The following is a 14,200-nucleotide window of genomic DNA, read 5'->3' as shown; positions in this document are numbered from 1 at the left end:
CAGTCTAATTCACGTTTTTGTTTTTTGTACATAGCTTTAAATATATGTACAGTATTATATATATATATATATATATATATATATATATACATATATATAAATTGGTCTTTCTTTGTGAATGGAAGAGGACAAAACAAAAGAAACAAAAACCCTTTCTAAATCCACTTTGCAGTTCTTTGTCTCATGAACATTTTGCACTTATTTAAAGAGGAGGATGTCTTCTGTTTTCCGGGCTGGCCTTTCTATTCACATTCAGCCGTGATTTTGAACAATAATCGATATGTACTTTGATTCATATAAATATGCGTCTATGTCATTTGCCTCTTCTCGTCTGTGTGATGTTTCCTTTCCGGTCCAAATATCTTTTACACTTCCTCGACATTCGCACATTTCAGATCCAAATCATGCAACAAATGAAATTTCCCAACAAAATAACTTTTGATATTGGCCAGCCAATTTGAGTTTTTATTCAGATGATGATTATTTTTTTTTCATTGCCAGTCCTTTCACATACCCTTCTGCTTCATATTAAAATGATGATGATTCTTTTTAAAATTTAAGGTTCACAAAGCACAAACCGCTATGTCTTTGCAACAATATTTCACAGATGGTTTAGCAGAGCAAACGTTTCGTCTCGGGACCAAATAGCGAATGGCTCCCGTGTAGAAAGCGGATCGCATTTTCCTGCCTCGAGGCCAAATCACCGAATGTATATTTCGGACGTTAGAGTAGTTGCAGGATAGACGCACGTGCACGCACGCACACACGCACATGAGGCGCTTGTTCACGCTGGGACAATTGAGCCGCTGGGTGCCAATTACGGTGATTGGCACCTCTATTTGAGTGAGGACGGGCCTGCAGAAAGGGGACCAGATGGGTGGCCTGTCCTGTTGCTCCGGCCTCAGTCAAACACATCACAACATTGTCATCACACAAACGGAAGTCCTATCAGGTGCGCACCGTTGAGCATTTGGGCAAAAAAAAGGACCTTTATTCAAGCAAAGGCCGACTTACTTGATGTTGTGTTTGGGACTAGCTTTTTCCCTCTCTACTGAGCAAAGTCAATTATAAATGTATAAACTGGGTACACACACCGATAATCGGGCTGAACTTAAGAATATTTCCTCTCTTGAGATCCAAGTTAGCAAGAGCCCAATTATTGGATGTCTCGAAAAGATTATCCTCAGCGAACATACTGTCGTGTCAAGGCGTGCAACCGTGATTTCTCATCCCCGAAAAACAATCGCAAATGTAAATCAGGCACCGAATCCAAGTTCACAGCAATTATCAGTGGAGATATAGATCATTTTTGATATCATTCGATCAATAACAGATATTTACCAATTTCTTGATGCCGCCTTGGTTTTACAGGGGCTGAAATAAATATTTAACACGTCAACATTTGTCTCACGAAATATATTTTCAAAGGTTGAAATGAAAATTTCACCAGCTGTGGGGAGCAATCCATAAATACAAAAAATAATAATAAAAAAAAAAATATATATATATATATCCACATTGCAGTGTAGGAAATTACGCGGTTTGACGTCACGTATGATTATTTTTCGTTAGCATAGCTGCTAGTTTGTGAGCGACCACGCAAATGGCGTGAAAGTTTATATATATATATATATATATATACAACGTGAGGTCCTGTTTTGCGCACGTGTGTTCTGTCACGGACTCATTCAGTCCACAATAGAAGTCGCGTTTGTTTTTGTAACGTGAACGACTACATCAAAAGATCGTATTTGCCCAAAATATCTCGACGTAGCCGACCGAAGATGCAATGGTGGTATTAGTCATGGAAAAAGGCATATTAAGCCATAGGAGAAAAATCCTGTGGAAGCAAAAATGTCATGAGCACCTTCAGAAAAAAATTACAAATCATTCAAATTACATTTTGGACATCTAGCGGTAAAGACATTTTGGCATTAATAGTTTGAAAAATAGGACTTTATATATTTACGCGACTGGCTTGTATGTTTTCAAGATCTGAAATATTCACATTTTTTTCCCCCCAAGAATATATTACTACCTTTTGACCGATAATTCAAACATACGTCCCAATTTTCATGTGTGGGGTTTCTCACATTTGAAAAATGACTACGGGTACACCACGCTTCAGAGCAAAACGTTCACGTCAGCTCGAAGCTCTGCTAACCCTTCAGGAATGCAGACCCCACCCCCCAACCCCCCCCACACCCTGCTTCCTGCACCCAAAAGTCCTCTCCCTTCCTCCGAAGCGGCTCAGCATCCCAGCAGGTGGGTGGTGGGGGCCTCTACTAATTAGGGTCACTAATTGGGGGTCGGCAGGGGCAGAGACCCCTCCACACCTGCATGGTCATGTGACATTCAAAGAGGTGCGCAGGGGTCAAGGGTTTGGATTAGTTGGATTGAGAAGGTGTAGAAAAGGCCAGGAGATCCATAATAAAGGAATAAGTCATTGTTGATCCTGAATAGACAAATGAACTTTGCACCTTGCAAGCGCGATTGCGGGAGTTGTGTCCACACTGGACGGGAATCGGCTTGATTTCACAGCAAAGTGAACAAGGAACATAAATATGCCGAGTTACCACATACGCCGAGTTCCTTGCTCAACACTCAGTGGACAAGCGATGCTCATTTGATCCTCCATTGTTCTGCTGAACAACTCCAGGACATTGTGTGTGACGCCATATATTCTTGACACCATTTGGTGGCTTGTTCGAATTTTCCGATTTCATCGAATTGGCAAAGAAGTGCATTTTTGCGTTTTCACCCGATGCGCGACTTTTGTGCATCAACCAGCACGAATTTGCGGCTATTGGCGCATTTGCATTGCCTTTATACGTAACACTGAACTGGTCGCTAGCCAATCGCAGGGCACATCGAAACAAACAACCATTTTAGAGGCTTCAATCAACCTAGCATGCGTGGTTTTGGGATGTGGGAGGAAACCGGAATGCGAGGGCGGGGATTGAACCCCAGTCCTCTGAACTGTGACTTCAACAAGTGGAGAATGAGCAAATGATGTGTATTTAGAGTTTTGGCAGTGGGCAAATAAATGTGGAAATATTATATGTTAAGACTCAAACCTGACGTAATTTACTGCCAGCGAGCTAGACTTCAACAAGGTAACTTTCGATAAAACTAACTATGAAAGGTTATTCCCAGCCCGGTGCTCCCTTGTTGTGACCGTGTGACCTGTGTGCAACTGTACGCAGCACAATGCGCAGGCATCCTTGTTATTTTGGTTTCCGACCTCGCCGGCCGTAAACAGGGGACGCGCCGACACTTTGCCCCCACTAGCTTAGCGACATAGAATGCGCAAACGCTTTGTCCCCACTGGCTTAGCGTCACCGTAGACACGCAGCTCAAAGTACCTCCGATGGGAATCACTCCCTAACCGCTACATAGTGCACTATATCGTGGCGACGCCATTTTTAGTGGTGCCCAAATGCTTTGTGATCCAATTCGGTGCCATATATAGTGCGCTCGAGATTTCCCACAAAGCCTTGCAAAAAGTAGTGAACAACTGATGGTCACTCACCATCATGTATTGCGTCTTCAGAGAAAGAATGGCAGGGTTAGATGCTTTGCAGATGGAGGGAATGCATTTTTTGGAACAAATGTGAGTAGCATTTCAACAAAGCATTTAAGTGTTGGGAAAAGAATCCAATTTGAATAATGTGCAATTGAATTTTTGAACACACCGCAACAGCCTACACTGTTACTGTGCAACAGCCGTGACATCGTTAACACGGCGTTTGTCATCCTCGGTCAGAAGGGGCAAATTCAACTTGGGAGTTAGGGTACCGCTTGAAAGTCATCGACTCCGGGTTGAAAACCTGCAAAAGGGTGACAAGTGTACAGAGGTGCAAGACGACTCGCGGGGGATTTCAGATGGCCGGATCAAAGGTTAATTGCCAGGTGACCTCGGTAGGCGGGTCCGGCTCGGCAGAGGCCCCCGAGCCGGCCCCGCCCCTCACGATGAAGTCGGCCTGTTTTGACAGTCTTCACGCAAGAGTTGACTGACGAAAAAAAAAAAAAGATTCCTGGCTGCATTCTTGTGCCCCGAAGCACCTTCCAGCTTGAGGAAGCGAGGCTCATTGAATAGAAACCATTTCCATTCAAATATCCACGAACGCAGCTTTCATCATGTCATTGAACGGTCGGTCGGCCTTTGTGGGCTTCGCGGAGTCGCAGCGCGGCGGGCAGCCTCGCATTTTCCTCGCTGATGAAAATATTTGAAAAGGCCAACGTGCGCACGCCAGAATCCTGTTTGTCAAGGCTCAGCGCGGGTCCACACAAACAGGCTTTTATAGGTGAGAATTGGCGGCTGACCCACGGCGGCTGCGTTTTGTGCCACTTTCTAATTTGTTGAGCTTTCAAAGCACTGAATGAATGTTCAGTCTGCGCACAATATTGCACATTGTGTTTTTGCCCTCCCGCACAATGCGACTGATGGATGAGGGGGAGAGGCCTCGTCTCTTGCTTTTCAGGTCTGGAAGACGCCGATTCAAGGCTGCCTGGCTTGGCCTTGTGTCCTGACACGCGTTTGCATGGAGGCTCATCACACATCCGCTGTGATATTATACAGGACTGTGCAAAAGTCTTAGGCCGCCGTTCGATTTGCTGTCTTAGCGATGTCACAATGACTTCATGTAAGGTAGGGCAGGGTTTCTCGTACACTGAGAAATTCTTCTAGGGCCCACCGATAATCCTACCATGACATATTAGCCTACTTTTGAGAGAGAGAAAAAAAAAGTCAACGTTACACAACAAATACATATTCTTCAGAGAGGTAACAAAAGTAACAAATTCATAGAGCGACGTCTGCAAAAATGGGATCCACGGTAGAGTTCTAAGGTGAAAAGCACTGCTGAACAAAAACATCCGAATGACTTTTGGGAGAAGCCCCAGGCTATGACACTACCTCCACCATGTTGGACTGTTGCTATGGCGTTCTTTTTCTGAAATGCTATGTTGGAAACCTGATTTAAATTGGTCAAAAACTCAATTTAAGTTCAAGAAATTGCTGAGTCGATTCAAAACCACTTTCTCGATGATCTTCGCTATAAATGGGTCTTTAGTTTGCGACTCTCACCCGAAGATATCTCGCCGAGATAGAAGCCAGCACACCCGCGACCCAAATGAGGTTTGGAAAATGGATGGACGGATGGAAGCATCCAGCATTCCCTTTTTGAAAAGTGGCTTTCAGCAGCTACTATCTGGTTTAGGAAACTCGCCTGACTGACGTGACCAATTGATTCTTTTCTGCAAATCAGTTACGATAGACTTCACAAAAGGTCAGATGGTGTTGAGACAAGATGGCTAGTTGATGGTTTCAGCTGCTGAATCATTTCCTCCACAGCTTTTTGGTCAACTGTATCAAATTCTGACATGGTAACTCAGTTACTCATTGGGTGTTTTAATGTCTTGATGTCTCCAAAGTGTTCTCTGTCCATTGACCGTCTGTTGTCGTACCAGAGCGGCTCCAAATTCCTGGTGTGTTTTTTGGACATACTTGGCAAATAAAGATGATTCTTATTCTGATTCTGATGTTGACATCCCACTTCAGGTCCCGAGAGACTGTAATTCCCAGGAACTTGAAGGTCTTGACGGTTGACATTGGGCAGTTGGACAGCGTGAGGGGCAGCTGTGGCGAAGGATACTTCCTGAAGTCCACGATCGTCTCTACAGTCTTGAGCGTGTTCAGCTCCGGGTTGTGTCGGCCGCACCGCAGCTCCTCCTGCTCCACGGGCCGATGACTGTGGTGTTGTCTGCAAACTTCAGGAATTTGACAGGACACATCCTTGGGGCGCCCCAGTGCTGGTAGTGTGTGTGGATGAGGTGGTTTCCTCCAGCCTCACCTGCTGTGTCCTTCCCGTCAGGAAGCCACTGGCAGGTGGCAGGTGAGATGCTGAGCTGGAGAAGTTTGGAGGGGAGGAGTTCGGGGATCGGTGGTGTTGAACACAGAGCTGACGTCCATGAACAGGATCCTCACGTAGGTCCCTGCGCCGTCAAGGTGTTCTATGATGAAGTGCAGTCCCATGTTGACTGTGTCATCCACAGACCTGTTTGCTCGGTTGGCAAACTGCAGTGGGTCCAGCAGGGAACCTGTGACGCTCTTGAGGTGGTCCAGCACGATGCGTTCAAAGGACTTCGTGACCACAGATGTCAGGGCGACAGGCCTGTAGTCATTCAGACCCAAGTTTGCAGGGGTTTTGGGGACTGGGATGATGTTGGAGTGTTGGAAACAGGATGGTAATTCACACAGTTCCAGAGCTCTATTGAAGATCACTTTGAAGCCTGAAGCGAGCTGGTCCGTGCAGACTTTGAGGCAGGATGGGGACATAAGATCTGGACCCGCTGCTTTGTTCCCCTTTTGTTGGTCGAAGGTACGTCTCACATCCTGTTCGTGGATGGTCAACACGGAAGGGGGAGTCAGTGGTGTGATGGCGGTCGGTGGTGCAGATGGGTGAGTGCTGGGTGTGAAAGTGTCCTTTTCAAATCTGCAGTAGGTGTTCAAGTCGTCAGCCAGTCCTTTATTGTTCTCTGCTTGGGGGCATGGTCACTTGTAGTTGGTTAGCGATTGTAATAAACTGAAAACTGACTTAATTGTTAGCGGTCTTTTCCGCATAATTTCACTTTGCGATGTTAATTTCTTTAGTCAGCTGGTTTCGAGTGCAGTTACACAGGGATCTATCCCCACTTCAATCGGCGTCCTCGTTAGCCTGGCACAGTTGCTGAAGTTTGGCAGGGAACCACATGGGAAATGTCTTTGTTGGTACACACAGAAACCCATATAGGATGTGACACAGTACGCACCTGTATATTCACCTAAGCTGCCATTTGAAGTTTCAAAGACACAGTCTTTTGACTTCAAGACTTTCGACTCAACAATATGTTAAACGACTCGTGACTTCACTTGGACTTGAACCCACTGACCTGAAGGAAAAAAAAGCATTGCGAAGCCAAAATTCGTGGCTTCTTTTTCTCCAGTTGTATGTGTCACTTATTATTGTACGACAGAATAATATGAAAAGTGACAACATAACGCCGCGGATCTTACTGATTATTTATAAAGTCAAAGTGTAGCACTATTATGACTATAGTTAGCTCTTCTTATCTTCGACAGTTAGCGCCCCGATGGGCACGCTCCTATAAAGGACTCGACCAAGACGTCGTTCTTTCACACGCTACCTAAAGTAAGGGTTTCAAAAATAAATAAGTACATAAAAGCATGTGGCTGAGCTCCAACGATTTCAAGCATCATTTTTACACGGTCTCGATATGGCTGACTCTTACCGAGAGCGAGTGTGTCCGGAACGTACTGTGTCACTCATTGGTGCTTATGAACCAGTGCCCAGTCAAATCTGGGAGCAGAACACAAACCGCCAGAAAAGCAGTTGAAAGAAAAGGGGGCGGGACTAATGACGGCACATGAAAACTGAAGGGGAGAAAAATGATTCGCTGCAAGGCATTCGATTTAACCTACATTCGGGCTCCTCACTTGTAGGGGTCGCAGCAGGTTGCCCTCATTAGTAGCAGGGGGTCAGTCCGTCACCCTGCTTGCCCCGAAGATTCACAACGACCACACACGACACAAGCGGGACGGTCACCTCTGACCCCAGGATCTTCGTGCTGCTTTTCGCCTTGAAAAAAATGAAAACAGCGGGGCCAAAAATACACAACAACTTCCCGGCGCCGCCCTTGGCACAAGCACACACGCACACACAGAGGGCGCTAGAGAGGGCCGCGGAAAAGGCGGGACGGATGTCTGGGGAGTGGAAGCGAGAAGGAGGCTTCTTTTTTCAACCCACGTGTGAACAAAAGCTCGGCCGAACTGGCAGAGCGCAGCGCAGGGTGTTCACTGCGCTTGTATCTATAACCAACAAATCATCAGTGGCGCACACACACACGCACACACGCACACACGCACACACGCACTCCCCCTGGTGCCCCCTTTTCCAGCTTCATTTGAAGCCTCGAATGAAGGACGCGTCCATCTGGGTGTGATCGGCAATTACGGAGGGAAGCTGTCAGCATGCATTAAGGCCTGCAGGGAAGGCGGGCGTGTTCGGGCGGCTTTTATGATGGGGGGGTGGGGGGGGGGGGGGCAAAGTGATGTGCTGAAAAAGCCTCTTTTTCCTTGACTTGGCCAAACAGTTTACCCGCGAATGCCATTTCCCACAGGCGGACGCCGCTTGGAGTTAACATGTCAGTCGCGGGTGTCGAATGAAGGCCCGTGGGTCGGATTTGGCCCCGCGCATCATTTTATCTGACCCGTCGCCAAACGTCGACAATTTTACCTTGACTTCTGTTCCAAATTACGTATTGTCATTGTAAACATTCTAACAATGAAATGCATGGGTAATTGTATAAAGTATTATATCAAGTGAAAACCCATTTATTGTGGGTGATTTTTTTGTCATTATATATTCAAATACCAGGGTGAGAAGCTCAGAGTGGAGCCGCTGCTCCTCTCCATTGAGAGAAGCCAGATGAGGTGGTTCGGGCATCTGATGAGGATGCCTCCCGGACGCCTCCCCGGTGAGGTGTTGCGGGCACGTCCCAGCGGGAGGAGAACGCCTCAGGGTCCCCCCCGGGAGAGCTGGACGAAGTGGCTGGGGAGAGGGAAGTCTGGGCTTCCCTGCTAAAACTACTGCCCCCGCGACCCAACCTCGGATAAGCAGAAAGAAAATAGATGGATATTCAAATACCAAGCCAAATAATTGAATAATAACGTGAAACGCCATAGACGGGGTAACAGAAATTAACAAAGATAATCATCTAAATTCAGACGTGACTGTATACTATAAAACCCATGAAAAAAGACTGCAATACCCTCAATTTAGCGGTAGAGTGAACGATGAGCCACGAAAAAGCGGGAGTTTACTGCAACGTGGTATATTGATGATTAGGGTGTAACAGCCTCCAACAGCGGGGGTTCGAACCAATGACTCAACTGCAGCGGTCCACCAAATCGATTTGACTCACTCTGCCGCGGCTGTACGTACGGTACAGCAAATACCTGTTGATTGTGATTTGCGACAAGTGCGTCGGACAAATATAACCAAAGGGAACTTAAAATGCTGTTTTTAAATGACTTCATTTATTTAGGAAAAACAATAACAAAATTTGTTAGCTGGCCCTGTGTGCAAAAGTAATTGCCCCCTTTGTTAAATCGTGAAATTATATTGTGGCTAATCACAAGATCTGGTTCATTTTCACTGATAACAGCCAAGCCTGATTGCCTCCAGACCTGTTCAATCCAGAAATCACTTCAACAGAAGGGTGACAAAGCCCTTTGGAAAGCTTTCGGATTCCAGCGAACCATAAGAGAGAGGGCAATTAAGATCAAATGGAGAACTTATGGAACAGTGGTGAACCTTCCCAGGAGTAGCCGGCCTCCCAAGATTACCTCAAGAGAACAGCAATGGCTCACCCAGGAGGCCACAAAGAAACTCAGGACAATTTCTAAAGAACTGCAGGCCTCTCTTGGTCCAGTGAAGGTCGGTGTTCAGGACACGCCAATATGGAAGAGACTGGGCAAAAATGGCATCCAGTTCTAAGGAGAAAACCAAAAAGAACAAAAAGGCTTATCTTACTTTTGCAAAAAAAAAACAACAACAACATCTGATTGATTCTCAAGACTTATGGGAGAATAATCTTATGGACTGATGAGATGAGAGTAGAGACCTTTTGAAGGTGTGTGTCTCGTTGCATCGGGCATAAATGTAGCGCAGCATTTCAGAAAAAGGACATGCTACCGACAGTCAAACATGGCGGTGGTAGTGTGATGGTCTTGGGCTGCGTCACCCCTCCAGGACCTGGACAACTTGCTGTGATTGATGAAACCGTAAGTTCTGCTCTTGAACAGAAAATTCTGAAGGGAAATGTTTGTGACCTCAAATGGGTTCTGCAGCAGGATAACGATCCAAAACACACCAGCAAGTCCAGTTTCAATGAATGTTCTGGAGCGGCCAAGTCAAAGTCCATACTTGAATCCGATTGGAATGCAGTGGCGTGACCTTCGAAAGGCCGTTCGTGCTCGAAACCATTTTTGCTGAAGTCAAACGGTTCTGCAAGGAAGAGTGGGCCAAAATATCTCCACAGAGATGGGAAAGACAGACGCAGTCATAGAAAATGCTTGCTTTTAGTTGTTTTATATACAAAAGTGTTGGAACGGCAAGGTCATTGGGGTTCAGATCGAAAGATGAATACGAGACAAAAGTTCAGAATTCCAGCTTTTATTCATCAGACGCCTTCCGTCGAAATTCGCCGTTTTGAACTCTAAATCGGCCATTCGTGAGAATCGGGAATCAGATTCCACCACCATCCACACACAGATGGAATTTCTGAAAATGACGCCGCGACGGGCTAATATGCGAGCGCAGCGGCGTGAGGTTCCACCTGTGCGATCAGGACCTGCTTTGGATAAGTCCCAGGACTTGACGAGACCAGAAAAAACACTTCCGCCGCTTTTGCTGTTAAGAAGTAACGGTACTTTTACTCCGAAATGTCGCTCGCCACTTTTATTGATCAATGATTGCTTATTTATAACTATTTCGTGCGCGACGCAGATGTGCTAACCAGTCGCCCACGGTGCCGCCCAAAAGATTATTTATCCATCCATGTATTTTCTGAGCCGCTTCTCCTCACTCGGGTCGCGGGCGTGCCGGAGCCTATCCCAGCTTTCATCGGGCAGGAGGCGGGGTACACCCTGAACCGGTTGCCAGCCAATCGCAGGGCACGTACAAACACACACAGTCATTAATGGATCCACTTTTTGTGACATTTTTGTTTGTTGCTGTGCCGTGAGATTTTTCCATTGTAAAATATGTGCCTAAAGGTTGGAAGTCACTGGTCTAAACCATCGAAGTCTGCTCTCTCTAACTTTGTCTCCAAAACATCGAACCTTGGCTGTCACTCCGATCAGCTCATTTCTAATCCTACACAACCTGGTCACTCCGAGAGAGAACATCAACATCTTCATTTAGCGTTTAGCACAGACTCTTCTGTCACATAACACACCTGAAACCTTCCAATCTAAAGTCATCTGTCAGCCTACCCATCGCCACTGCAAACAGGAAGGGGCTCAGGGCTGATCCCTGATGCAGTCCCACCTCCAACTTAAATTCCTCTGTCAAAAAAGTGTTCACTCCAGCCATTTGCATCCTTGTTGCAAAGTCTGCCAGCATCTGTCCCTCCAAGTTCCTTTCCTGGATGCCGTACTTACCCGTCCCTTCTTCGTCACCCCTGTTTCCTTCACCAACATGTCCATGACAATCTGCACCAATCCCGACTCTCTCTCTCTCTGGGACGCTCAGAACGACTTCGTCTGGCTCCTTCCAGAATTTCTCTTTCACCTCTAGGTCACATCCTACCTGCGTGTGTGTGTGTGTGTGTGAGTGTGTGTAGACAGTGGAACCTCGATAAAACGGACTAATTACATTGAAGCACTTTGTTTTTTTCGCAGCCATATGCACCCATGTTACTACCAGTACATAATTGTTTTGTAGGTTGTACGTTGAGGAACCTTGTCCTTAAACTGTTGGACTATTTTCTCACGCACGTGTTCACAAAGAGGTGAACCTCGCCCCGTCTTTGCTTGTGAACGACTGAGCCGTTCAGGGAAGCAATCACGGCCCCCACCTGTTCCCAATGAGCCTGTTCACCTGTGGGATGTTCCAAACCGGTTTTTGCTGAGCATTCCTCAACTTTCTCCGTCTTTTTTGGAACGTGTTGCAGCCATCAAATTCAAAGTGAAATGATTATTTGCTCAAAACAATCGAGTTGATCCGTTTGAACATGACATATCTTGTCTTTGTCGTGTATTCAATGAAATATAGGTTGAAGGTGATTTGAAAATCATTGCATTCAACACAGCAAAAGCTAACCCAACCATAACATTCGGCAACAACAAGCTAATGTTTCTTACATTGTTTTCATACATATTCACTTCAACAACATTACTCATCATTAATTGTCTTCTCATCTCAAAATTGTTATATATATATATATATATATATATATAATGATCTTTTTTGTTTTTTTTCATGTTTTGCACCTTGTCACCTGCGACTTTTGGCATTGTACATTCTAGTACGAACTTTCCAGAAATGTGCCACCCTTTACGCAAGTGATATCAATCCGCTGGAAACTCGACGCAGATCGTGACTGGCCCCCTTTGTCGCTGCTCACTGGCACAGGCGGTGATTCCCTGTAACACTTGTGCTGCCACTGATGTTCTCAGGGAACAAAAGCGCCATCATTAACTTTTTGCTCTGTCGGAATGCTGAAACACCCCAGCAAACATTCACCCCCCCCCTCTCCCACTCCCGCTTTTCTTTCAATTTGCCCTCATTTGCCAAAGCCAGGTGTGCAGACCCATAACAAGTGGGTGGGGGGTTGCGCGAGGGCTATTGAGGAAGCGGCCATCAGAGCACACTATTCACTGCTCTATTTCTCAAGGTCACGATTTGGTTGTTTGTCAACTCAACTCCTGATTGGACAGCGAGCAAACGGAAGGTCTGCAGACGGCGTGCTTTTGCGTCGTGATTCTCCGTAGGCGCGCGGCAATCGACGACAGAGAATACCGCCGAGGCCGCTGGCGCGTCGCATGGGTCGGAGGGGGTGGAACCCGTTGGCGCTTGTTGAAAGTCGCAGGTGGGAACACCCATTGGTCGACCAATGAGCGATCAGCAACAAGTTTCGCTTGATTTACTACAATTAATGTACTGTATTATTTTTATTGTATTTTTTTTTTAGCATCTATCTACGCCAGCCCAGATTTGAGTACTTTTGTGAATCAAATGAGATGAGAGCGTTTGTTTTGGCGTGTCAAATATCATAAAGGGAGCGGAAGATTGCGGCGGACTATTGATTGCTGTCGTTTTTGCGGGCTTCCCCTCGGGGATGTTGTGTGCCCGTGTGTGCTTACCGGATTGGATCTGGGAGGGCTCATGTGCACAAAACTGTGAATTCTGTGTGATGTGTCACATTGAATCCGGTCCCAGAGAATGTGTGAATGACTCATTGTGTGTGTGTGTGTGTGTGTGTGTGTGTGTGTGGGGGTGTGTGTGAGGGTAATTGGAGGGGGTAGGTGGGAGGGGCACCATGCGGGCCTGGCAGGTTGAGCGAGTTGCTTCAAAACTCTTTTCAGGGCAGACACAGCAGGCGGGTGAGGCGGGCGCAGAGGGAGGCGAGGCCGGCGGGGTGCGGCGTGGGGTGACCAGTACTAATTGGCACTAATTGAATTTGATGTGCTGATCAGATGGGAGGCTGTGGAAGTAATCGGAGTTGTCACAGTAGATAACGCAGGGCTGTCCCAGAGTGTCTGCCTCATGTGACCGCCTGTAACATAGCCTGTGAGAGGGCAGCGGCCCCCTTTGTCCGCGCGACAAAGGGGAGCCCTGCGAAGTTGCCAACTACAGCGAGTGGCAAGCGGGAAGTGGGGGGGGGGCGAGGAAGTCAGCCAGGGGGAAAAAAAAAAGGATGTGAATGCAGGCTGTTTTCAACAAGTGGAAATCCACCGTATGGATAGAGCATACTAAAAATCCAAATTGGTTTTACCCCTCGCAATACTTTCAACACATTTAAACCTCAAAAATACTCAAACATTGTACATTTCAAAACCGACATTTTCCAACAAACCACTTGATTTTGACGGACTTCGTTCTAGCAAATAATGCCAAATGCCAAGGACGGGCTAACAGAAATGAGTATAGATGTTGCACCATTTACACAAACAACCGCTACTTTAACACACACGGTCCAGTAACACAAAGAGAGCATACAACAATGCTCGCTTGAAAAAGTATTTGTCCCCTTCTATGGGGAGGCCATTTTCTGCTGAGTTTCCTCACGTTACTGTTCAAGATTATTATTATTATTATTATTATTATTATTATTATTATGTATGCAAATATCAGACAAAGATAAGCCTAATCAAAATCAAATGTTTTTTTTTTTAAAGGTGATTTTACTTATTAAGGGGGGTTTGGGGGGGGGGGGGGAGATACAAAGCTGCCTGGCCCTGTGTGTGAAAGGAATGGCCTCCTAAACCAGTGAACTGCTCGGGCCCCCCTCAGCAACAACAACAACTGAACTCAAGTGTTTTCGAAAACTGGCAATGAGGCTTTCTCATCTATGTGGAGATATGATGACCCACTCTTCCTGGCAGAATTGTTTTAATTCAGCAACACTGGAA

The sequence above is a fragment of the Phyllopteryx taeniolatus genome, chromosome 23 (assembly GCF_024500385.1).
Source record: "Phyllopteryx taeniolatus isolate TA_2022b chromosome 23, UOR_Ptae_1.2, whole genome shotgun sequence".
NCBI classification, from domain to species: Eukaryota; Metazoa; Chordata; class Actinopteri; order Syngnathiformes; family Syngnathidae; genus Phyllopteryx; species Phyllopteryx taeniolatus.
This window is presented reverse-complemented; position numbering follows the sequence as displayed.